General features: G+C 34.8%; 1 protein-coding gene across 1 annotated transcript in view; it reads left to right on the forward strand.

Moving 5' to 3' along the window:
- FHIT (fragile histidine triad diadenosine triphosphatase) overlaps positions 1-27257 on the forward strand; it is a 561360-nt gene that overhangs the window by 46812 nt on the left and 487291 nt on the right. The window contains exon 2 of the mRNA XM_082768094.1: positions 22829-22891. The gene's annotated coding sequence lies outside the window, so the exon portion shown is untranslated. The remainder of the gene's footprint in view (positions 1-22828; positions 22892-27257) is intronic.

Below are 27257 nucleotides of genomic sequence, written 5' to 3' on the forward strand. Positions count from 1 at the left end.
TGTTTTTATAGTGCTTATATGTGTGTCTTGCCAAAAATGCCCAAGAAGCAGTGGAAAATACCATATGTAAAGTTTTGGAAAGTTGCTGTGCATGTTGTACCCACAAAATCTACCTGTAGAAAACAAACAACAACAATTATTCTCTTGAGTTTAAAGTTTTGTTTGCACTTCTATGTGCAGCAGATTTATGGTATTAACTCTTCTTTAGTATAGGCCATCTCTAGGTGAGCTCTATCATCTGTGTTAATTTGTTTTGTACCTTTATTGTGTTTTTTAAGTTTGTGCTAATATTTAAAATGGGAGTGAATATGAAACATTATCCATTTTTTTTTTCAGTTCCTGAAAAGATTATTCATGATGTCTGCTTGCTCCTCAGCCTATAGAATACTACATTTTTTTTTTTTTCCTGTGAAGAATAAGGATTATAGTGCAAGTTCACACGAACAGCTGTAAATAGGGTTTAATCTCCTTCAAATCCACCTAAAATAGAAATGACTGTAAGGAATGGAAGTGACCCTAGGGGAGAAAAGTGAAAGATAGACTGGCTGGAACTGTGAACCTCTGCAAAATGACACTCCTCATAGTATTTCTTTCAAACAATGGGTACAGCTGTTCTCAGCAGCAGCACCTTCTTCAATATTATGGAAATTCCTCAAGCCAAAAGTTTTCCCACCTCATGGATTTTCTTCTTTGTCACACAAAGAAAATCCCAAATGATTGTTTAGAACAGCCAGCAAGTTGACTCTTGAAGGAAGAGTGTTTTTTTTTTATTATTATTATTATTTATTTTTTCTAGTACCTGTACACTCAGCTGTATCTTTGCTAAATCTCAATTATCTTACCTGTGTGATTCCAAGTGTAATATGAAGACAACTGTGGATCAGAATGGGATCTTGCATCAGTTGCTAAGGCTGGAAATATGTGGGGCTGTCTCAGGATGTATGTTCTAGAAACAACTGAGTGGGTAACATTGAAATAATATTCACTTTAAAAATAGTGAGTCTTATATAATTTAAAATAAATGGGGCAACAATCATTTATTCATCTTGCGGTCTCCTATCTTTCCTGTATGTCTAGGATTACTGAGTAAATAATATGCCAATGTTTTCAAGTGTAGTTTTTTAAAAATGTGATGTTGGATTTATGCATTTGTTTATATGAAATGAAATCATATAGATTTAGATTTTGTGACTGTTCAAATGGATGATGCTATGAGAGACATTTAAATACTACCTTAATACTTATGCTCAGCTGTAGTAAATGAAGTGTGCTACCTCTTGCATTTGGTGATTTCATCAATTCAATCATTTTGAAGTTCTTTTCTGTGGGTGGTGTTGCGGAAGTAGTCAATGGTTATGTGCCATAAATCAATAGTCTGGTTCTTCAAATATCTATCATAAAACAGTGCTGGTCTTGAATCAATTAACAAATTACGTTTTTGGAGTCAGAACAAAAGCAGCTCCTGTAGTGAAAGTTGTGAATAGAGTGGAGGGCAGAATGTTTCTTACTAAATAGGAGGTGTCTCCTTTCATGGAAGTGAAGGGTAAGAGGATTGTACTGAAAAATTTGGGAGGCTTTTTCATTGTGATTTAAAAAATGACAGAAGGTAGCATGGGAGCATGGGAAATGTATTGGTGGAAAAGTGTTTTGGTATGATTTGCAATGCTACAAGATTTTGACATCCTCCCCCCCCCCGGTAAATTGCTGATGTTATTCATAGACATTTTGTAATTTCTGGATTTTTTTTTTCAGTTTTTATTGAACTGATTGCAGTTGACATTGGAGGCTCTTCAAAAGTTAGAAATAAACTAAACAATTATTGTCCATCAAATTGTTCAGTCTTCATACGTTATAGCATGGAGAGTAGTCACCTTAGTTAATGTAATATATTTTCAAATGAGTGCTTTTAGAAGTTAGTGAAGTGCTCCAGTAAGGTTGAATTACTTAGTTATCTGAAAACAAGCCTTTGGAAACGTGGCAAAAAGTAGGCATGAGAGCTGTATCTTATTCAGGAGAGGTATGTCGTCTTCTCCAGTTTAATTGAAGAGGAAGCATGTTTGACAAGCTGTTATCCTTGTCTCACTATTCCCTTAAATCTGAAATTCTTTAGACTATAATAGCATCTTAAATAACATGTCAAGTAAAACCTTTTTAACTCCTGACAGAGTTTTTTTTGGATCTTATTAGTACTGCTTACTGCAGGAGACCTGTTTTTTTTTGTTTAAAAACAACAACAACATGTTTTTGTACTGTATGCGCAATAAGGACCAGAATGAGAGAGATCTTGCTTTTCCTCTCGGGAAGGTTACTGTTCAGCTTCTAGAAATCCTTAGGTACTCCTAGGTTAGGAGTTGTGGTGTTCTGAAGCTAGCGTACTGTCTGCTGACGCCTCAGGTAGCTGATGTTCTGGCCTGAAAGTATTCTGCCAGGAGAAGGTGATGACACCAGTCAGCTCACTCTTTGGTTCTGGTCTCTTTCTAATAAAATATGTATTTTTCATTTTCTAGCCACGAGTGCAATAGCTTCAGTAAAGGAATCCTTGCTCACCATCTCTAAGTCCTGTTTTCTGCTCTCTCAGGATGAAACTCATAATTCCTTTCTGGCCTTTTTGAGCTTGTTGCCTCTGTTACCTGCATAAAGGGGGTAGAGAGCATTGCTAAATTAGTAAAATGCCACAGGTTTTAATAAATAAATAAATTCTGTCATTTAAATCTTAAGTATTTTCCATGAGTAACTTCTACCATAGGCTTTTATAAATGATTCAGTGACTTGCTAAGCAGCTTCTGCTGTTTCAGCTACATGAGTGTATTAAGGAGCTTAAGTGCTTATACCTTTTAGCCAAAAAAGGTGGTTTAGTAAATTAATATAAAAATAATCAAGTTTAAGTCAGCAAATTACATGAGCTACTTTGAGAGCCTAGCTAGCACCTTTTTGTGCTGCACTTTTGCAAATAGAAACAAAGGAGTTGCTGGCTTCAGAGAACCTAACATACTCAGGACTGTCTAGGCAATTGGTCTATTTTTGGAAAAAGCATCTCTACATTTTACGAGGTTATATGGAGAGAGAGAGAGGAAGAAAACATAATTTTCAGCAGGAAATCAAAATGGTAATTTTCATAATTTATTTTAAGATTTATATTAAGAGTAAATTATTCTATAGTAGTTTCATTTTTGCAGAGACGAAGATCTAAAACTTTATTATGGATACAACTTATGTTAAAAGCATTTCATTCAAGGAGTTCTCCGTGGTTTTTATTGAATGCTTAGACTGACATACCTTGTCTATTGTTACTGCTAAATTAAATTTCATTCTGACAGCTGACCACCAAGTCACTCTTCTCGGAACTATTTTGTTCTTAGAGTTAATGTGACATGAGAAAAATGGTTTATCTGTGAATATTATTCCTTGCAGATTTTTTTTGTTCTTAAAAATATGCTTTAACAGGCTTCAAGATTCTTGGGAAGAGTGCTTTTTTGCCATTCTCTTGACATTTTTTCTTTCAGTGTGGAAGTTCTGAAGTGTTGAAAGCATAGATTTTCCTTGATTAATGTAGCCTTTGAGATTCTCAGCTTCTTGGCAGCATGTCCCTAAAGATTCTTTTCTTTTTCTTTGCTTTTTTTTCTTTTTTTTTTTTTTTTTTCCTTTCCTCTCCCAGATAGAGGAATAAATAGGTATATACTTCCCAGGAAAAAGAGATGCTTGAAAATAGCAAGACTAACACCTCTTATCTCTAGATTTAAAAATAAAGTAGTTTCTGTTTTTTCTTCTCTCTCTATTCTGTTTCACTCGCACATTTTAACTGACTGTGTCCTTCTTAACAGAAGAGATGAGTTGTTTAAAACATATAGGATGACTCTTGTCTGGGTAGAGCATAGTTGTAGGAAAAGTTTCTGATGCATGGAGAAAAGATGAGATGTACTGATGCTGAAATCTTCAGATAAAAATTGTCTATTCACTTACTATGAGGTACTCTAATTTTGCAGATGTAAGAAATACCAGGTCTCTGAAGACAGTGTGACATAATTACAGAAACTTGATTTAATGTAGCAACAGTTGTCTCCATTTAACTTTCTGAATATGAATTGTCTAGACCTTTGCATTTAGAATGGCATTGAGAAATGAACAAATTTCACTGATTCAAAAAATACGTTTTCTTTCTTTACGTTGGGAAGCAAAAAACAATATCTAGTCTTTTTGCATTCAGAATAACATGAGCAATATCAAGTAAAATAATGAAGACCTCAAGCATGGTCTTTAACTGTCTTCAAATCAGTCTTTGAAAGACACTTCAAGTTCCAGTTTTCCCTTTAGGCATTTGACTAGAAATGCCTACTGTTAATTGTGTAAGTACATACAAAAACACTTGAAAGATCATAGAGTAAAATGTGCAATGTCTGATCTGCATGTTTTAAAATATACGGTAGTATTTAGTCTGTGAGTTACAGGCTTGTGAATTTCCATGTTAAATGATGTTCGTGTAATGCTGATGAGGAAATGCGAGCACTAGGAAATGTATTTCTTAAGCCCCTCTATTGAACTATTAATAAAAATAATTCTTAGCTATTGTTGCAGTATTACTTCAGGTTGTCAGATACCATATATCACTGCTATTCTGGAGCTGATGTGGTTTCTGTTGCACTGATAGTGATATGTCTAGTAAACGTGACGAAGAATTTAGTTGTATAGGGCACTGAACTTAATTAGCCAATAAATTTGTCTTGATAGCACGTTTATACTTATGAAGGAAGACACTATTTATCTGATCTATGTCCTGAGTTTTCCCCCATATTCCTTGTCTCTGAAACATAAATTGTTCAAGGATTCCCTTTGTACAGGTTAACATACTTCTAATGCAGAATTTACTTCAAATCTAGACGTCTTCACTAGATGAAGGATTAGCAACAGTTTGAGCCTAGGCCTGAATCTGGACCTTTCTTCGCAGAACTATTATGTTGGCCTTGCAGAAAGCACCTGATGTTATCGTTTCCATAGCAGATATAACATCTGTTCTCTTGAGTCTGTTTTCAAAGAGGTATCGTTGTATAAAGAGAAGCTTTCAGATTAAAAGCTTTGGTTGTTGGAGTAGGATCTCAGTTACAGACAACCTGTGCTAATTGCTCCTTTGGATTGATTTTTAACTAGCCTGGAGTAAGATCACATTCCTCTTGAATGCTGCCCGATTCTCAAATGGACAGATGATGCAAATAAGAAGCAGATTTCTTTTCTGGAGATGCTTTTCTTCTCATAGCTCTTTTGGGCAAGTGATACAGAATGTGGGTTCTCTGGCTCTCTGATGTGTGCAAAGCTCCTTATATCAGTAAGGAGTATGATAGGAGGTCTCAACCGTCTTTTGTCCTTCTGTCTCAATAGATTGTTGTTCTCTGCTCCTGGGTGGGCAGTGAGCCTGTCTTAGAGCACCCCTGTGCTGCAGTCCCAGCAGGGGTTTCTTGGGAATGAACATGGCCTTGCAAAGCTCATCAGCAGTGTCGGAGGTGTTCGTATTGTAAGGCCGAACTGAAAGATAAATTTGAAGAAGGAAGCTGTCTTTTCTCATGATACTGTTCAGGCTGTGTGTAGAATGCAATTATCACAGTTTTGATCTTTCAAATGATTTAGTTTTATGGCTTTAAAACCTTTGTCAGTCAGGTATATTCATGCTTGGTTTTGATTTGCCTTATTACTGTCTGTGTAGACTAAACGATAACCATTTCTTTTGCTATTCCAATCAGCAGTGCAACTGCAGAGGAAAAAGCCACAGCTATCAGGTAGACATTAAAGAAATGTTTCTTGGTTTGATGTTCAACTTGTCATGCCTTTTTTCTCATTGGGTCAAAATCTTCCTTTGTTCTTTTGAACATTTCAGGAATTAGGCTACATAGAAATGACACTTGCTGCTGAAGGTGGGGGTACCTAACTGCAGCCATCCCTAGAGTAGAACTCACTGAGGACATGAATAAATGAGGAGGCTTTTCATATCTGTGAGAAGCTTACAAAGCAGTTTGCACTCTCTGACAATCGATGCTTAATTGGTTGAGATTTAAAGAACCTTAAGACAACACTTATTCGAGGTTTTTCTTCCCTGTTTTTTTCTTACCTGGGAATTTTCTGGCATTAACAAACTAAAGTTCTGAAATACATGGCTGTATGTATGCATATACAAGAAAACAAGCAAAAAAGATTCCTTGCGTTAATGAAATCTAACAAAAGGGAGAGAATTAAGTTTGTTCAAAAATCTGGATCTTTTGAGGTTGTAGAAGGGGGCAGCTGAGGGCTTGAGTCCAGCTGAACTCAAGAATTCAGAGGCTATTATCTCTCATAGTCATAACTGCTAATCTTCTTCATAGATTTTTATTTTCCTTTCTATGTATGTATATTATGTATATTTTTATTTTTATAGTTGGGACCATACCAGTCTGTTAGAACATGCCTTTTTTTTTTTTTTTTTCTCCACTCTTTATTGGAGCCTTGGGAGATTTGTTTTGCTTGCCAGTCAGGTCGTTTCTGGTGATGCCATTTCCTCTATATAGAACTTTATGAGGAAAAGATCCTCATAAATCTTTTTTTTTTTTTTTTTTTTTTTTTTTTTTTTTTTGTGCGGGGAGAGAGGATGGGGACAGTAAATGGTGGGGAGGACTTCGTGCAGTTTTTTGGTCTGAGATATGTTTTGCTTCACTATGATATATTCTGGGTTGGTTTTTCTGAATAGTCAGCATACAATTTTCCTCCTCACTGTATGGACATAAACTTATTTTGAAAGGAAATGATTTTGAAAGACAATCAAACCTAGTCCTTCTGGTGTTCCTTCACTGAAGGTTGATCTTTGTTTTCTGTGCGCTCCAAGTACTCATTTCTCATGCTTTATATTGATCAAGTTACTTTTCTGCATTCTCAGGAGAAAGTTAAGCTGCACTGAATGTCTCCTAGTTTGATGGCTTTCCTCTATTAAGAAGTTTCTGGAATAAACAACAGCTTCCAAGTGTAAAAGTTTAAAAGATGGGCTGTGGATGGGTGTTTTTTTTTCCTTAGTAGAGAATGTGATAAACACTTCTCTCTTGGTCACATTCCAGTGTGGGGACAAGAAGAAGAACATAACTAATTCGTTATCCCTATACTGATTTCCAGTAATCTGTTATTAATAGGTGTATTCACGTAAATATAACTAGAGATGACAGATGTAAAAACTGTTACGTTCACATCCCAATGGAGTAGTGAGGTGTAAAAAAAAAAAACTGGCTAGGAACTGTAAAGTACAGCCTTTTGCTAAATCTAATGACAGTGTCTAACTTTCTGATGAAAACACATTATTGTGAATGTCAGTGCACAGAGAATTGTTTAGACAGACTGCAATGATGATTGCTAAAGAAATATCAAAAGCAATAAAATATAGAACAACAATCTTCCATTAGTTTTGTTATAATTCAAATATATTATCACTTGTATAGTATCACTCCACACAGAGCATTACATTCAGTATGACATGATTTTTCAAAAAAAGGATGTTGTGGTAGAAAGGTTTGCTCTTGCTTTTAATTTCTTAAATACTATGGATGCTGACACATATTTTGAGACTAAAACTCAATATTATGGCAGTCTGAAGTGGAAGAAGCTTTGCATTAGTCAAGCTGTTCTTTTTTTGTGGGTGGAGTTTATCACACTCCAATTATCTTTTAATTACTGATGAAAGTTCCACTTCTGAAGCAAATTGCTTTGGACAGTAATCATAATTAGTGGAAACACTTCATTAAATGGAGTGTCTGGTTGTGTCCTTTAAACCTATGCAAACCTATCAAACCCAAGAGGCTGCTTTCTCTTGGTCACCAACATAAATATATTTATGAACAGTGGTAGCTTCTTCAGAATTGCCTCTGTATTTCCGTTTAAGATATGTTAAAGTGCTGCTTGTCTATAAAATCTATAAAATGACAATACTGTGTGGTTATAACTATATTTTTAGAAAGGAGAGGGATACCAGGTTTTAAATACATGTATTTTAACATTTGCATTCAGTGATGGTGTCATGGTGGGGTGGGATAGAAACTAATGAGGACTCCAAACCAATCAAATTTTATTCTAAGAGTAACCTCTTAGAATAGAGTAACCTCTTAGAAAACTGCATAGCAGTTCATTGTTATTGGTGACAGTGTTGAGCGGAGTGGAGTGGGCTAAACTTTCACTGCTGCGTCCGTGGAGAGACAGAGATGGGTGAGGAGAATATAAAGGATCTACTGTTTTACCAGTTCTTTCTCTCTCCAGTGAAAGTGCTAGTTCAGTCCCTTGACTGCCTGAACACAGCACAAATAGCAAGAAGAAAGAAATGACATATGGGATTTTATTTAGTGAAATAAAGAAAAGACCCCTTAGCCCCCTTCCCCATCCCTGCAAAACAAAAAAGCAAATTAATTAGATTTAAATAATAACAGACAATCTCTTAAAAATACAGATCTTAGGTGATCTTTTATGTGTTTTGTGCTTCTGACAAACTGGGGTGACTTTTTTTGAAATGCCGAACTCTTATAACGAAGTCATGCACAGTACTCTTCTGTCACTTGGAATTTGTGTTCATCTCCTCAGTTCAGTAACCCCTTTTATAGTGCTATCAAATATGACTCAGTGTTGGGAATTACTATGAGAATATTAAAAACTTGAGATGATTATTTCTATTACCAATTTTCACTGCTCATTAGAAGCATCGCATATAGAACTGTTCTTTTACGTTACTTTTATTGTGATAAACATAATGGCTGAAATACCTGAAGTCCTGGCAATTTGAACAGTGCTGGTGAAGTTGTTCTTAGTTCTTTCTCTTATCCCTCCTTTCTCTTCCACCTTGCTTGGTGCGGATAGCTCACTTTTGCTCAAATCAGTTTTGTATTACAATAAGGTCAACATTTTGCCTACATTTCTAATCCTAGTGTTTTCCTTGTGTCCTCCAGAGCCTATTCTTTCTACAGAATCTGGGAGAGAGCTGCAAAGTTATGATCAAAACATGTAAAAATTGATCAGTAATTAATGCTTTCAAAATTTTTGAGTTCCCTATGAGGCAAAACAGTCTGCTAACAGAAATAGGTTGTATACTTTTTTTTTTTCTTTATTCTAGCTGAAGAGAGTGTATGGTACAAAGAGTAATAGGAGAAGAGGAGGGCTGAGGCCACCATATCACCTCGGCTGTCTCATTTAAAAGTAGTGGTGACCTCTAATTCTTCCTGGCTTAGCTAAACACTAATCATTCTCTGCTTTGCTGGAGGGCACCTTCTTTGTTTCAAATTTATTTTGACCAGGGACTACATAATAAATGTGTAAAGAATTTCACTGAAACAGGGTGAGGAATGTGGGACTTCATCTGGAGACAATGTCATACTTCCTGTTTTCTGAACTCATGGATGTTTTACTTAAGGAAAGCTTAAATGCTGGTACTTGACTTGTGATGTGTTCTTTCAGCAGTAAAAGCAGGCTTAAATAAAAAGCAAGTAGTTGTCTCTAAACCTATTATGTGGACAAATTCAGCTAAAATACAGATTATTTTACAGCATATTTTTCTGTTTTCCCCTTTTTAAATACTCTCAGAACAACCTCATACATCTTAAAATCTGTTACTGGATTGGTAAAAATGACCTGCAGGCAAGTATTATTCTTCAATTCTACATTTGCTTGGAAATTCAAACTCGAGAAATACTCAGTCATTTGTATGCGACCATGAGATAATATGCAAATACTGTGCACTCAGATCTGGTGGTGATCCCTAACCTTGTAACATCTGGTCTTTGCTTTCATAATTTTTGCACTTAGGTGTGAAGGGGAGTCCTGCAAAGTGCTGAACACAGCAACCAGCTGTCTCAACAGCAGAGATTATTAGGTACCTGAAACCTCAATCAGCATTTCTCTTCTCTGCTTCCTCTAAGAGTAGTTTACTGTGTGTCCTGTTTTGTAGTCTCATGTGTGAGTCTGGATTTTAATATTCAAAAGACTTTATGTCCAAAATTATGATCATTATTGACCTTTTTCTGCTGGCCATTGACCAGTAGTAGTTTGCCATAAATACCAAGGCAATTTTTTTGTTATTTTTACAAAACCTTTCTCACTCTTGTATTTTTTATTTGTATTAAAAAAAAAAATAAAAATCAACTGTCTGGCTCATGGTGATAAGGTCAGAAATGATTATTATCACACAAAAGAAGAGCTTGAATACTGTTGAAGGGAGACAGAAAAAGAACTTTAGGTAATGATTCTGCAAGTTAGATCTTGCTTGTAACAGGGAGCAATGAAGGAGATCTGCCAAGTTTTTTGGGGGGATCAAAGAAAAGGTTTTAAAGGTAAACCTAGAGGAAGAGTAATTAGCTAGGTGAAGGGAACCTGTAGAAAATGAGAAAGGGATAACACAGAGTAAGTTCTATGCTAAAGGAGCATAATGGAAGCTATGGAAGTAAGACATTTGATGATAAAATGATATGATAAAATAATAGAGTGCAGGGATGACAATATACTCATGTTATTTCTAATAAGTAGTTTGCAATTGCATTCATCATTGGATTTGTAATCCTCAAAAAAATCAAAACTTAACAGAAAAAAATCAGAAATAGCCTTTTCTGTAGTTAATAGCATGTCTGGTCAGCGAACTGCCAAATAGGTGCTGAGCTTAGTATTCCCACTGTGATTTCTTTTCCTGTAATGGAAAGAGCACAAATGGCTTTCATAAAAACTACTTGTCATGTTTTAAAGAATGTATTGTTTGTCTTATTTTTGACAAACACAGCCTTTGGCATTCACAACTTGTGCTTTCCATGAATGTAATTCATTGGCAAAATTAAATGTTCTGATCTTTGTGAGAAGTAGGACAGTACTGGGCAAACTAACTTGAACACAGAATGCTACAGACTTTCTGTAATACAAATAAAGTGTTTTCTAGACAAAAATGTTGAAAGAAAAAAAAATCTGACAATGGAAATATTTCATTTTGGAAGTCTAAATAATATTTGATAGGCTAGCATTATTTTGTGCTTTCTTCTACAGGAATTTCCTGCTGAAATTATGATTAAGGTGTTAGTTCAAAGGTGAAAAGGTGCAATTCATAATGAAGCCTGCTCAGCATATTTGGAAGTCTAAAATGCCCCTTGGCTTTAATTCAGCAAAAGACTTGGTTTGTTTTTAAACTGCAGTAACTGATATTTGTAAGAAATTATTACACAGATTTAGGTATTTACAGACTATAGCAGATTAATTATAAATACATTGTTATAGCTTTTAAAAAAATATTAAATTACCATAGGATACGGTCATAAATTATTCCACAGGAATATATTATATGCATGTGCTTTGTTCACTAATAATATACAAGCAACTGTAAGAGACACTGTGGCTATTATTCGTTGCTACCAGCATTTTAGGATTAGAGTTGGTATATAGCTTTCATTAAAGGTATTAAAATCAAGGGCCGCAATATGTGTTATGTTTAAGAATCTGTATTTTGTGTAGGTCTGCAATCAAGTTTAGAGTAAATATTGGCAATACAAATATTCCAATGAAGCATTAGATATCTGTCATAGTGAACTTGAGATGTGCACATTGAAAATAATGTATTTTAAGTTACTGGAATAATGCAGAAAGGACAGTGGAAAATAGGGAGAGTTCCTTACTGTGTGTTTCTTTTGTGACCATGGGTGAGGGAAGCACGAGATATCCACGGGGATATTTTAGAAAGTTTATTTGTTAATTAAAAATGGTTATGCTTCCTTCTTGACTCAGTGTGATTTTTTGAATCCTGTTAAATATTCTACATGAGATATAAAACATTGCCTTGCAAGTAATCATTCTGTAGTCTAGGGGGAGATTGTTGTCCCTGCTGATTAGGCTGCATAAAATAGGGGGCATTTAACTCTTTTTGGGGTGGAATTCCAGTAGTGCGGAGAATGGTGATTTCTCTCAGGATTTAAATAATAAAACCAGTGTTCTGCACATGTGTTTTCACCAGGTGAGAGAGAATCAAACGCAAATGTAGTAACTGTGACAAGTGACGATATGATGATGCTCAAGAGTTTGTTTAATGCCTTTGAGAATTAGGGAAGAGAAGGCACAGCCAGCTCTGTTCCAAAGAAAGGAACTGCAAAACAAAGGAAAACATATGGATGATCAATAACAGTTAGAAAATAGAAGGCACACAGGACACGGAAGAGGAAAGGACAAGGAAATACCAAGCAGGAGGGCAGGCAGGATGAACTTAGAGGTGTGGACCGGAGGTACAGGCTGCTATATGATAGGAGATGCTTGTTTAGATTATAATGATTAGCAATTGTGTGACTGGTAGCACAGCTTACTCTTGTACATTTTATGAACTAAAGGTGAGCTCAATTTTAAAACAGAAATTTTGCAGTGATAAAATTCACTAGTCAAGAAGTCTTAACATTTTTTTTTCAAAGAACTGTCATGCTAAGATAAAAATATAATCTAAGGATAACAACCGTGTGTGCCTTTTTGCAACACGTAGTAAGGCAACTTATGAAATAAGATATTGTCTTTGATTTAGTATGCACTGCTTGATATGAAGTACACAAAGCATACAATATGATTAAATTTTGTGAGAGGTCATATAATTAGATTTATTTAGATTGTTGTCTAATGTTAATGAATTACATTTTGTATTGGAATTCTGTTCTAGGTTTCGTTGCAGGATTGCAATTTATTAATTGTATCTAAAGGGTTAATTAAAGTTTTGGTGATAGCCAATGTTGATGTGCAAGTCCCTGGCTAAAGCCTGTGCTTGTTTGTTGCTTTGTTTTAGTTCACATTCTGTTAATTATGGCAGTGTGATAGCTTCCTGAAATTACGTTTAATGAAACTACATTCCTGATAGTAGCACTGCTTTAATTGCATCTGAAACTTCTGTTAAAAGATGTGACTGGGAGTGGTGTGGAGATGAATATCTTAGTTGTTTCAGTGTTTATATGGCATTTCATTTGCTTAACCAGATTTCATCCTGAATGTGAATTTGTATAATATTGACTCGTTATGGTTTTGCAGTGGAGAGGCGATGTACAGTTCTCTGAAGGTTTTGTAGAAAGCTTTCTCCTTTTTTGGAAAGCTTTATAGGACCAGATGCGCTTTTTTTTTTTTTCTTTCTTTTTTTCTGATTACTAAAAACATGGGTATTGCAGCTTTAAGGAAAACAAATCAAGCACCAAATCTGCTGATGTATTTTCATCTTTTTTTAAAACTTTTTTTTCCATTTACTTTTGAAATCCTGCTGCTCCTACTAAATATCGGTATGTACATGAGATAGCATTGAGATAAATGTCAGACTTTGTTAATCTTTGGGAAGGAGAATGGAGAAAAAAGAGTAGAAAGGGTTTTCAATGTTCATTTAGGAATCTTTCAACTCTGATTTTTTTATTTTTTTTTTTGAATTAAAGCAGATAATTGGTGCGATTATAGCTGTTGTTCTGGGATGTAAAAAGTATTAGATTGTTTTGCAGAGGTCATTATTTTAAACACTTTTTTCTTCTGCTCATGTTCTACTGGCTTTATAAACACAAACATAGACTGCTTGATATTAAAAAGCTTTCATGGGAAAGAAATGGCTGCAATGTCTTTAGCCTAGATGGTGCTTATGGATTTGATGTTCTTTAACAGCTGTTATTTGTATTAGCTTTGATTACCAGTATAGCGTCGTCATTATAAACTACTGCATAATAATTTAATGTTATATGTAAGAATACCTTTATAGAGGAGTTGCTTTGTGCTTATTTTATCACATGGGAAGCGAGTTGTGGGCGAGATACAGAACATAAAACACATATTTCTAAGTTTCAATAATTGGTAGTTTAGTAGAAATAAAATGGGTTAAAGTAAGAACACAAATCTCATGAAAATTCCAATTTGACAGAAACTGGGAGTTTTATTTCACAAGACAGTGGCTACAATATATTAATATGAATTTCTTTAATTGCCAACTGCTGATGTTTATTTTTCCTGAGCTGATGCCTGGCTTTAGTGGAAGCAGAAAGCAGTCAGAAGCAGGTTTTGTGCTCACAAACTTACTGACAAGTAGTATGTTACAATAGTTGCCTTCAGGGCAAAATAAATCAAGCATCTGCTTACCCTACACTATAATTGGTATTTACATGTAAACTTTTGATTAATAGCATGTACTTGTGATTATGCTGTGTTGTTAGTAGTAGCTTCCAGAAATAAGACTTAAACCTGGGAAAGATTTTACTTGTTTCCACAGTTTCATGTTGAATTCAATGAGGTGTTTGGGCTCCAAATGAAGTACAACTATATGAAAAGATGTATTTGAAAGAAATATCAGCCAATGGCACTGAATTCCACAGGCTTTATAGATTCTATTTATTTAGCCTACTGAATTCATTTCCATAGGATGTTTTGACTGGAAGTGTTCTTGTCTGTTCAGGTTCTCCTAAATTTCTCTAAGCTAGAATGCTTAGAAAAACTGTCTTTTGATTTGGTACTGTGCTTATTGATATATACACTGTGTTGGTGTCTCAGATTTTCAGGCCAAGTCTACAGGATTTATTGGATTTCAAAATACTGCTGCAGTGGCTTAGACTACTTTTATGTGAGATTTTGAAAATAATAACTGTGACTTAATTTTATGTAAAATTATAGATAGGAAGAAAATTTTTTAATTATACCTCTCTCTTCCATACTGTTTTTCTTCTTTATTGTATTAAAAAACATCAAAAACAAAACAAACAAAACCCAAGAACAACAAAAAAAACAAACCTTTAGTGTTGCTTTTAAGTATAAAATGCATTCTAATATACCTTTCGGTCTACGAATATGCGGTGCTGGATATCAGATATCAGCAGAAAATATTACTGACCCATTCTTAATATTTGATGTGAAAGTAAGGAATCTGAAAAATGAACATTAGCAAACTCATATGAATGAGTGTATTTAAAATTACTGTATTGAGGTGGCTTAACTTATTATCTTAGACACAAAGATGCCCAATTTATTTTATTGTACTTTAAAAAAATAATAAATGTTTATGCCTTCTCAGTCTCTTGTATGTTCTAAAAATCTAATTTGAAACAGTTTTAAGTGGTATCCTGAATCCCCAACTTTTATTAACAACAGTAAGATTATTGGCTACTGGAAGAGTATTTGAGTTCAATATTAAATATTCTGTTTTAGAAGAACATTTATGGAGTGAAATGAATACTCTGATTCCTTCCCATAATTAATAATTTTGTCATGTGCCTTCTGTGTGCCTCTTCAGTAACCATGACTCACCTTAATACCAGTGTTTGACATTAGAAGCCTCTCTAGAGAGGAAGAAAATCATTCAGAAATGAGCTGGATAAAGGTTATTAAACCAACACTTAAAATTCTAGTCCTGCACGTTTTCCTTTACCCCCTAATTAAATGCCAAGAACAGCAATGTGGAATTCTTCTTGTATGCATATGCTGAATATACCTTTATCGAAGGGAGAATAACCCACAGGGAACTGAAACTTGTTTCCAGCAGTTGCATCCTCTTGCTTGTGTGTATTTGGAATGCTGTTCTTCAAAAATAGTGGAAGAAATCTTGGTAACTGAGTCTCCTTAAAACTACATTGTGAAGTCCCTATGATTCTTTTCTAACTTTCTTGTACGACTCAGGTTTTTGGCTTAAGTTGTCTTATTGACTTCAGTGGTACTATTTGTATAAGTAAAGGAGAACTCCATGAGTACAGTTCGTGAGGTTGGGTCGATACTGTGTATATACATCACTGCTTACAAACCTCGCATTTGTCATCTCCCAGAACACTATAGGACTAACTTGAATATCAATATGAATGCTATGTGGAACAGCTTATTCATTTTTCTAAATGACTGAGACCTCTGCAGAAGTGTAGCTGGCAGTTTGAGGGATGTGATTCTCCACCTTTCCTCTGTGATTCTCTGCTCTTGTGAGACCTCACCTGGGGCACTGTGTTCATTCAGCTCTTGAGCCCTCAGAACACGGACCTGTTGGAGCAGATCCTGGGGAGGGCTATGAGGATGATCAAGGGTCTGGAGCACCTCTCCAGTGAAGACAGGCTGAGAGAGTTGGGGTTGTTCCGCCTGAAGAAGGCTCTGGGGAGACCTTATAGCAGCCTGCCAGTACCTAAAGGGAATCTGGAGAGGAGGGGACTCTGTGTCAGGGAGTGTAGTGATGTAGATAAGGGGTAACATTTTAGAACTAGAAGAGGGTAGGTTTAATTCAGATATTAGGAAGAAACTCTTCACTATGAGGCAACCTGATGTGGTGGCTGGGAGGTGGAACTTGGTGATCTTTAAGGTTCCTTCCAACCCAACCATTCTGTGATTCTAATTTTTGAGGAAAAACATGGTGTGTGCTGACATTGTTACCTTTTTTTTTTTTTTTTCCCATCTGTTTCTAAGCCTTCTACAAACCATGTATGCTGGGGGAGGGAGGGGAGAGGGAGAGGTATGTGATATGACAGACAACTAAATTTTAATTAATAGAATTCAATGTGCTTGGTCATATTCCCTTTACAGGTAGGACATGCTGGCATCTGCAAAGCAGTGATAATTTGCAGTGTTATCATTCTCACTTGCAGTGCATGACCCTAATGAGGCCAGGTCCTTTCAATTAGCAAGATGATGGTGTTAAATCCCTCACTATTATGCTCTTTTGGCCAGACTCTGCTGATGATTTATGGAATATTACATAGGTTGGCCATTAAAGTCTAATTCCTTCAGTAAAAATTTAACACAAACTTCTTTTCCCAGCTGATAGAACTATCTGCATCTTTCTTAACCCTTTTTCTCAACACTGTGTATCAAATTAATACTTTGTAAAACTATAAAAGGTCTCTGGATGTTTGGTTTCTTGTACTGAGTTTTTCAGTGAACTTCACGTAATATTTTAACTTTCAGAAGTGGTAAACAGGTAATTCAACTTAGCTGACTGCAGGTGCTATTTTGGATATTTAGTGCTTACTGGAAAGTTTCCAAATAATTATAACATCTCTAAAAGCTTTAGAATCCTCAAAATGCTCTAATACTGTGCTGTTATTTGTCCAGAGTAACTAACGCTCTTTTCTCCGTTCTCATGAGAAAAAGAGTGGCTTGTAACAAGGACTGATCAGTTAAATGGAGATCACTTAATGTTTGTGCTACTTCTGTACATTTCATAATACTGCAATTAAAAGAATTATTTTTAAAAGATCTTTATTAAATTCTAGTAAGTATTGTTCCACTGCAAGTAGAACCATGTTCAGAAATGAATTATTTTTTCTCTATCACCCATTTAAAATCTCTGAACACATTTCACTTTTTAAGGATAAGTTTTCTGTTACATGGTTACATGTTTTTTTTTTTTTTTGTTTTTTTTTGTTTTTTTTTTTTTTTTTTAATTTAAAACAAACCCGTAACAGTCTCGCAAGTCCCCATAATAACAAAACAAACGGGACCTGGCTTCACAATGCCTCATCATCATACAGCAAGGGTCGTAGCTATGAAAGTTTGTTTATAGTCATGTTCCTACTATGCTTTTTTCTATGATCTTTGTCCTTGCATTTCAATTGTTTCTTGACCTTATCCCTCTGCTGCAACCTCTTCCTCACATCTCCTTGCCCTAAAGTTAGCTTGGTTGTCTGCCATGAATCCCATATCATCCCTCCCTCTGTTATTTTTGTCTTCATGTCTTTGTTGGTCCCTGACCATCAAATCCTTCTGACAGCCTCTTAATTCATTGTTGCTCTAAAAGGAAAAAGTCAGGGAGAAAGGTTCCAGTTTAAGTAATGGAGAATATCTGTGAGAAAGAGGAATGAGGAAAAAAGGTAAAAATAGGAGTCACACTGGAGCTACACCTAAAGGACCATTCCTACAATAAAGATATTAGTACTTCCAATCGGAAAGGCATGGGGAAAAAAGAGCAAACTGAACAACATGATACTTTTGAATATCTTTACAATGGAATTTGGATGTAATTAAAGGGTTTAATCTAGCACTGAATGGAAAGGAGGAAAAAAAATTATGTTGTATACTGAGTTCTTCATTGCTAGGTTATTATCAAATTATTTTTATCCTTTACTCTGAGGAAAGAGGAAGGAAATTGTTTATTTTTACACTTCTGTGAAAAGGCAGAAATCTTGTGGTTTCTTTCATGTGGTTGAATCCTGTTCTGTGTATTTACAAGTATTTTTGATCCAGAACAAGATAAGGCAATGCATGCATTTTAGTGGTAGGATACGATGATGCTGTCCTAACAGGGATCATGCTACCGAATGCTACCAATGAGCCCATCTCCCATCATATAGAATAGCTGATATTATGCAATTCTCTTGTCGTGGATTAAGTGCAGATACTATACCTACTTTTTCAACAAGAGAATGCACTGTGGATCAGAGGGCAAAAATAAGATACAGCAAGCATAGGAGCAAACTGTTTCCCACGCATGAACTTCTCTGTACAGTTCCCACTAACCAGTTCAGTAATTATAAAATTCCTGGAAATGTTGAGATCAAAGGAAGTAACGGTTTTAAGAATACAATCAGTTTTCCTTCTAAGAAAAACTTGTCTTTTCAGAAAAGCCCTTTGAACTTCTGTTCCAATAGCGATCTAGTCTTGTCCTTGAAAACTGCATTATATTTTAGGATATCCTGTCTGTCCATATATTACTACCCACATCTCATTTCCTATGCTAATGTTGTCCCTGATGATGGCAACTTCTGTCCTGCACTTGCTTAATACTATTCTTTTAACCTAACCAATTATCCAGTTCAGAAGTTACCTGAAGAAATGGATGTTACAGTTATTAGGAGTATATTTATTTGCAAGGCTAAATAAATTTGTTTCTCTTAATGCACTAGGAATTGAACAAAGGACTGTGATTTTCACTCAGGTGCAAACAACTCTCTAGTCACCTCTTAGTCTGAAAACCCATCAAGTAACTGCTCTCAGAATACTCCTTTCGGCACTTACTCTGGTTCTGTTCTTGGGTTTTGTCAGTGTGTGTTTTTGTTTCACTGAAACATAAACTTGAACATGACTCAATAAATAAAAACTATACTTGCACCTACTGACATCCCCAAGAAATTGTATGAATGTTGGTGGTATAGCTTCTTTATGGTCCTGAGGTGCAACTGTGGGTAATGGGTGGTGACCCATAACTCAGTCTGTACACAAGGTACATAATTCATTGGTCTTAGGTGTCAGCTCAGCTCTTACATCCAGTAGTATTACTTACGTGTATACGGTAGTATAGAATTAAATATACTGGTAAGCACCTTTTGTGATTTTATGTCGTGCTGCCATTTATATTTCAGAATGGTAAATGCATCTACAGTTATGGAACTGTCTGTATTGAAATTTGTCTGCATCTCTTTAACAGTGGTATCTTGGAGGTCTTAACCCTGTGTAGGCTTCAGCTTTGTGAAAACAACTGCATCTCTGTAGCAAGGATGTTTTTTTTTTTTCAGTTTCTATTAAACTTCTCATCTGCCTTTTGCCGTTTCTTGACTAAGCTATCCTGTTTGGTTTTGTGTTTACAAATAATCTGATATAGCAGGTTTAGTCCCTGATTAGGCTTAGAATACTAAAAATGATAATATGGCATTCCAAAGGTAAGCTTTAACCAAAACGACAGTTTCCTTAATTGACAATTTTTCTTATTAGAAGTTTTCAAGGAACATGAAAAACAGTAGGAGAAAAAAAGTTGAGAATTATGAAAATCTAGAATTTGTTTTCCCCTCATAGGCATGGCTTATTAAAAAAAAAAAACAGAAAAAAAAAGTTTAGTTTAGATCTTGAAATCCAGACAGTATTTGGCAATAACCAATGGAAGTACCAATGATAAAAATCATAATTTCCCTATATAAATCAGAACAAGAGAAATATCTTGTAAAATAATACTGTATATATGTGCTGCTTTTCTTTACATCTAAAGTAGCCAGTGCTACTTTTGTCTCCTTCATATTTCAGCTTTCAATTAGATGCTTGTCAAAACAGGTGGATAAATGGAGCAGAAACAAATATCAGGGGTCATGTCTTTACTTGTTTGTTTCCCAGTTTAACATCTATGAATATAAATATTCTAATTTCATTTTCTTGAGTAAGTGTACAGATTTTTTGTTTTAAAAAAAGGTTGTTGTCTCCTTATTTTAAGAATAAATACTGAATCTTGTTTCCTTTGTGGAAAGACTATACTGTAATGCTAATTTTTAAATCATCCTGTTTCTTTTGAAAGACCTTACCCAAGTGTGGTTATGGTGTTCTGCTCCCTGGGTCATTATCATTGTTTAGTGCAGTAGGAAACTTGCAGCTTTATTACTGCTCTTTGTCTCTTCAAATTGATGTAATTTGCTTAAAATCAACTTCCATGATGTGCAAGAATTGAGGGCATTAATTCTAAAACTTCTTAGTGCTATTTTTAGATATTTGTTTTGTATTCATGTGTATCTCTTTTCACATTGTTCTGCTTTGTTGTCAAATAAAGAGAAAAAAGCTACACTGCAGTGTCATCATTATCGATATCTTAGGAGTGTTAATGATCAGTTAAAGATGAAAAATTGAGAAATAACTTTTCATTAAAAACATATTTCACTTATGCAATGTAAAATTTGGGAAAGGCTCTGATTCTGTGAATAGTATTTATTATTGTTGCGCCAGTATCTGTATCATGCTCCACATTTCACATTTCTGATTTTATGTTCAAAACGAGTAGCGTCTCCTAATATTTCTATGCTTCCTACTGGATATTTGTTGGATTAACAGAAGGTGTTTAATTGCAAGCGAAGCCTATCTCACATGTAATAAAGTATTTTTTTTAATAAATCTTACTCTTTCATAATGCTAAAAAAAAAAAAAAAAAAAAGAAAAAGAAAAAGCAAGCTACAAACACTGATTATAAGGCATCTATAAAGCAATCTTTTAATAAGATGAGTGAGAGCAGTGAAATAATGAAGTGTGAGGATGTGGAACAGTTTTCATAACTGCGTTTCTAATTTTATTAAATATATACAACAAGGAGGAGGATAATGCCTGGCATTTTATGCAGAATAAATATGAGAGAATTTGGTCATTAACCTGCTACAAAACATAGATGGTGTCAGATGACATATATACTTAAAAATAATGGAAAAAAAAAGGTTTTCCATTCTGAGCTCATCTAAGTGATTCTGAGTAAGTTGGGAAAGAAGTCCAAGGAGACTTGGGGAAAACGCTAAAAATAGCATCTGTGGAGAGGGAGAGGGAACAAAAAACCCCCATGTTAATTGATGATGTACCTGATGGTTCTTAATGGGGAGGAGAGTGGGAACCCAATCATTGAGGTCTTAATGAATAGTGAAAATTACTTGATTGAAAATAGTATGTGTTGACTCCTCACCCAACTCTGACTTCTTAGGCTCTATTCAAGTTTGTTATGTGCAACTCATTTGACTGCCTTTTAGGAAGCCCTTTCTTCAACAGAGTTTTATAACATGATTTTTTAATTTTATTTTTATGTTTTATTTATTTATTTTTTAACAACAGCCTATTGCAGAGAAATATGGCAAAAATCATTGTGTATAAGGGTGTGTGTGGAATTGTGGAATAACCTAAGATGTAGTGGTACATGAATTTCTCTTGCATCTTGTAAGTGCTCTTCATATTACTGATCATTTGAGCAATGCTGTTAATGAACTTACAGAATCCTGCAGCAGTAGATTGACTAGCCTGGTAATAGTTTTAATTTCACAAAGATAAAAGGTAGTAATACTGCCTCTTCCCTGAAAATCCTTACATACAAGTTTCTGCAGGATTCACTTCCATGACAGTGGAATAAGCAATGAATGTTTTGGCTTGGTGGCCAAAAAAAAAACTGAAAAAAGATGTTATATGACAAATGACTTTTTTTTTTTTTTTTCCTTTTGTGTAAATACTCCATTTATTTTCTTTCATAATATGGATTAAGGTATACAAGGTGAATCAGCTTTAACCAGTACTGAATATTTTTTATTAATGAAAACCTATTCTTTTATGTCTTACTGTTAAATATAGCGTGCATTATGCACTGGGTACGCGTCTCACTTCCTTGTATGGCATTGGTAATGTTAAATTAATATCTATTCTTGTCAAGGTATGCAGTCAGATTTACATAATTAGTCTGTTGTTGCTTTGAGCTTTTTTTGCAAAGGAAACCTGTTACTAATGAAGGTCTGTTCTAGTCACATAAAGAACGTTTTAGTCTTCTAATAATGTTCATTCACTTATTCCACCCTTACCTTTTTTTTATTTTTTTTTAAATCAGTGTTTTTGGAAACGTGTTGAGGCATCCTTTATGAAGCTCTTTGCAGATGCAAACCACGAACATTCTGTTCCACAATTCATATTTTCCATCTTTCAGTGTAATAAGCTCCAATTTGTCTACTAGTTTTTAGAAGAGGAACTTTTAAATTTCTTGTAGTAAAAAAAAAATATTTTTATTACCTTTTTTTTTTTTTTGTCCTTAGCTGTTGTAACAAGTCTGGTTCTCTTCCATAAAATTGTCATATTTCCAGGAGGAGCACTTTAAATGAACATGGCCAGAAAATCAGCATTATTTGTTGTTTTGGACCAATTTTTAACATTTCTTAAAACTGCAACTATATAAACATAATCATCACTGTAGGTGTAACTGTCACCACAATAAAAGGAGTGGAGCGATTGCTTAAATTAGATGGATGTCAAGTAATTGAGGAAAAGATTATCTAAGAAGGGAATTTCATCTAAATATGTATATTCAGAACATCATAATTGATGGAATACCAGATTGTAACTTTTTTTTTTTTAAAGAAATAATGTTAAATCTTTATGTTGTGTTGGTTGCCAAGAAGTACTGAGTATGGTGTTTCCTATTTTTCAGGTTACCTATACAAATAACACATTTTAAGAAGTCAAGCCTCAAGGAACTGTTAGGTGGAAATATGTAAGTACTGACATTCTTGTTATTTACTTCCTGTTCTGAGCACTTAATCTGGTTGGTTTCAACTGTAACGTTTTACTCTGGAATAAGGAAGATAAAAAGTAGATTTTTTTTTTTAATGCAAATATTCACAATATTGTGAAGTTCTTCTGAAGTCCTTGCAAAGACACTGAAAAATGGATGATACTGTTTTTCTTCATATTTGTTTTTATCACTCAAGTAACTCTAAAATATCTAATGGTTTGCTGCCTCATGAAAATTTAATGATGATTTTCATTCAGTGTAAGCTGTTGGGTAGGTCAGAGATGCCTCATATCTTGGATGGAGTTATGAAATTTTCTGAGTTTATTACCCTATTAAAATTCATTTTAAATGTCAAAGTTTCTAATTTGTACAAGGAAACTTAATTTAGGAGCATCTTCAATGAAACACATACTTTTCTTCCTGAGTATCAAGTGAAGTATCAGATAAAAATGTAAGTCCTTTGCAGCATATTAGAACAATTATTTCTATCTTTTAACTTTAGGTAGGTGCAGAGGTGGGTACGAGCAAAGTCATAACATACTAGAAAACTATTCTGACTTTCATGTTAAAAACAATTCAGAGGAAAAGACTTTAATTTTAACCAAAAGTACTGAGTTAGGGAAAAAGCAAAACAACATTCTCAGCAAAGCCCAACTGCTTTTTTTTTTTTTTTTTTTTTTTTCCTTAAAGTTAATTCTGTCCCCTGAATGACTTACTGCTGGCTTTGACCTATTTTGTACTCTTGTTCTGTAACGTTAATCTCATACTTCTGTCTTGGCCTGTCTGCACTAGACCTCTGCCTCTGTGCTTGTGTAGTGCATATTAACTCACCTTTTCATTGTATTGGGTGTTTTCCTAATCAGATGTTTCCAGCTTCAACACCTGAACACATAAGTTTTACAGAAGGGGGAGTATTAATGAGCAGGTGGTGAGGCAAAACTGGCGGTAGTCCAAGGCTAAAATTCTCCAGATGAGCCAGATGAATAGATAATGGCTAAAGGAACCATTTTTCTAACCCTGTTATTGTGGTTTTCTTTTTGAAGTGGGACCCAGTACTGTCCTGTCTATTAGCTGTGTGTAAATCTTGCCAAAGCCTGAGACTGGAACTTTGATAAATAGATTTTTCTAGTTAATGAGGAAATGTGTTATTGAAGTTACAAGGTATTGGTTTATTGTGGACTGATAAATTTGGGAGTATGACTTTAACAGTGGAGGACAAAAATAATTTAGTGATAAGGATTGAGGGAGACTAATCAGGCAGTAGTATGCCAATTTAAGAAGTTTAAATGTTACATCCCTCATCAAAACTAGTATTAGTGATGCTCGTATCTGATATCTCTATATCTCTGCTGAGTTTAAGAATAGTTAACATAGAGATAAATTCAGTGCCTGTGAGACAAATGCAATGTTTTTTCCCCAACAGGAACCTCCAACAGCGTGGGGGGTGGGGATGAGAGATTTTAACATCCTAGAATGAATGTTGTTTGAAACAATAATATTTGCATCGTAACTGGGTGCAAGGATAATTCACCAGATTCTCCTTGTTACTATAACTTTGTCAGTGTGTATTCGCCTGTTTACACGCTTGAAATCCGTGTTAGAGATATCATTTTCAGAGATGCTAGCCTCCATCTCTAATCGGTAACTGCAGTACTTGTGGTTCCCGAGTATCTATGTCTAAGCTCATTAGTCTATACTAGATGTTAGAAGTCTATAATGTATGCCAAAATCCTTGTTAAAGCAGATTTAAATTGCTTATTAAAAAATGTGGGGAATTACGTTAACACTAATAAAACTTAGATTTAATTGTTGGATTTTCATGACTTCGACTTCAAAAGCCTTGATTGTGTCATATGTTTATTTAGAACTTATGTCACTTATTTATTCAGACACTTAAATGTTAGTCTTCTCAGATGAAGACTTCCTCTTTGAGCAACTGTTCAAAAATACTAGTCTTGATTTCTTGTGATCCCAGAGGAAAGAGACTTTTTTTTTTAGTTGTTTTGCAGCATGAAGAAGAATGCAAACTATCTTAAATTTAGGTATTGATATAAGAGGAGTTCATATCAGGAAATTGAATGCCTTTCATGTGCTTCAAATGTAGGTTTCAAGACAGTTAATTTCAGAATGGCATATCTCAGCAGATGTGCAGAATTTATAATAGATTTCATCTTTGCTATGAGCCATAATATCTGGTTAGCTAAAAGTTCTAGAAATGTTGTCAAGAAGAGGGGAGAAAAAAATGTCAGTGCAAATCAATAACAATTTAGCTATGTTGCCAGATCAGTTGTATTCTGTGGTTCATAATTGTTCAATGGATAGACAAAAATGTTTTACATATGCATTATAATTTCATTATATATTGATTCATCTTAATAGTTCCTTCTAGTTATTAGCATTACTATTATTTGTCTGACAGTACCACCTAGCGAATGTGGCTGTTGCCATAAGCTGTAGTCAAAGTTTCTCTTCACACATGTAACATACTCTGCCAGTAATACCAACAGCAGGACAAAATATTATCTCTTTTCTACAGATGGCATGCTTAACATGAGTATTTACCTTGGCTTCTGGGCAGAATTGTACAATTCATGCTGCAGCCTATGCTGTCATTAGGACTTGCATTAGTAAATTTGGAACCATTTAGATTATATATGTGTAAGCTGCAAAAACATCTTTGGCTTTCAGTTGTAGATGTATTCTATTACAATATGCCTCTAAGGTATAACAGGTTCTGTCATCAGCCTTATGTTATTAAGAGGTGAGGAGGAAAGAATCTTCCAAGTTATATATCTTTCTTTATTTTTCCCCCCAACTCTCCACTCAAAATACACTGTGTACTTGGATAGTTAGAACCTTACTTTAGAAGGTTCATGTATTCAGGAGCTCTTGTATTAAACTGCAGAGAAGAATTGTGTGGATTGGTCAATAGCTACAGCAGAAGCCTCAGTCCTTGTAGTTGGAATATCTTGTATTTCCATCGTGTGCTTATTTCTGATGTTTCTTTCCTACTGAATTTGTTTGTGAATCCAGTTGCTCCTCTTTTTATTCAGGCCCAGAGATCCCTCTCTATCCTTTTAGGCTTCTGAGTTGGTAGTAATTTCAGTATATGAATAAACATACTGATCTATCTATCTATATATCTCAGTATTCAGTATATGAGCAGCGTTCTACCATTCTATCTCATTCATTCTTCCAATTTCACATAGGCTTGCTTGGACACAAATATAAAGATAGCAAATGGAGTTCCGTTTTAAACATATTTTGAACTCCTCCTTGTGGAACTGGTTTGTTTCTTTCTTTTTTCCTACAAAAGGCAGTCTTTCCTCATTCAGCCATCCCATGAGCAGCCTAGAACCTGGCAAGATTATTCCAGTTCAGCCTGCTTTGCTTCTGCTCTTGTCTGAGTGGTGGTTGCAGCTGAGTCACATAAAACAGTCTTTAAGATTTAAAAAAAATTTTTTTTGAAGATTGGATATTGAATATAGGCCTTTCTTATACTCATTCATCAGGGGGCTAGAGCTCGAGCTATGACTATTCAGGTAATATAATGGGAGTTTGTTAATATGATCAAGCTCCTATCAAAGGATAATCAGTCTGTTAAGTTAAGAGCTCCTTCATTGATCAGAAAATACTTGACTGGCTTTTTCATTCATCAGCGTCAAAAATAGTTTGGAATGAGTATAACGTGTAGCTTATATGCTTCACTGTATGCATACATACATGTGTATATACTAAGCATGATCTTACAATGTACATCGTCCTTGTTGAGTTGGGTAACTAAGGCTCTGCTGCTTAGTGGTTGTATTTTTGAGATTACTTAGCACAGTAGTCTGTTTCTTTATGGTTGTCTCCAGCTCTGTATCTTTCTCTCTTTTTCCACCTGACTCTAAAATACATACAGATTCTTGTCTGGGACATGTTTTAAAGTCATCCCCTCCCCCCCCCCCCCCCCTTTTTTTTTTTTTTTTTTCAAGTTTTTGAAGTTTGAGGTATCCTGATAAAAGTAGAATATAAAGATTGAGCTTTACCTGTTCAAGGAAGCAGATACACAGATAAAGACAGTAAAGAATATTCCGATCCTCCCAGTCACTGCTGTGATCCTCTAAATTTTATTGATGCAAATAATTTCTTTATATTGGATGATATATATCACATGCTAGCTCAAATGATAGATTCTTTTGGTTTATTCAATTTGTTTATTTTTAATATTGTTTAATGTGTAGGCACTGTTGAGTGAACACACATACTCTTAGGGGTGACTCAAATTAATTCCTCTTCTATCATGAAATTTCTCCATGGATTTATCACAAATTGCTGCAGCTGTGAGTGATTCCATACTCAT

The sequence above is a fragment of the Aythya marila genome (genome assembly GCF_965140915.1).
Source record: "Aythya marila genome assembly, chromosome: 10".
NCBI lineage: Eukaryota > Metazoa > Chordata > Aves > Anseriformes > Anatidae > Aythya > Aythya marila.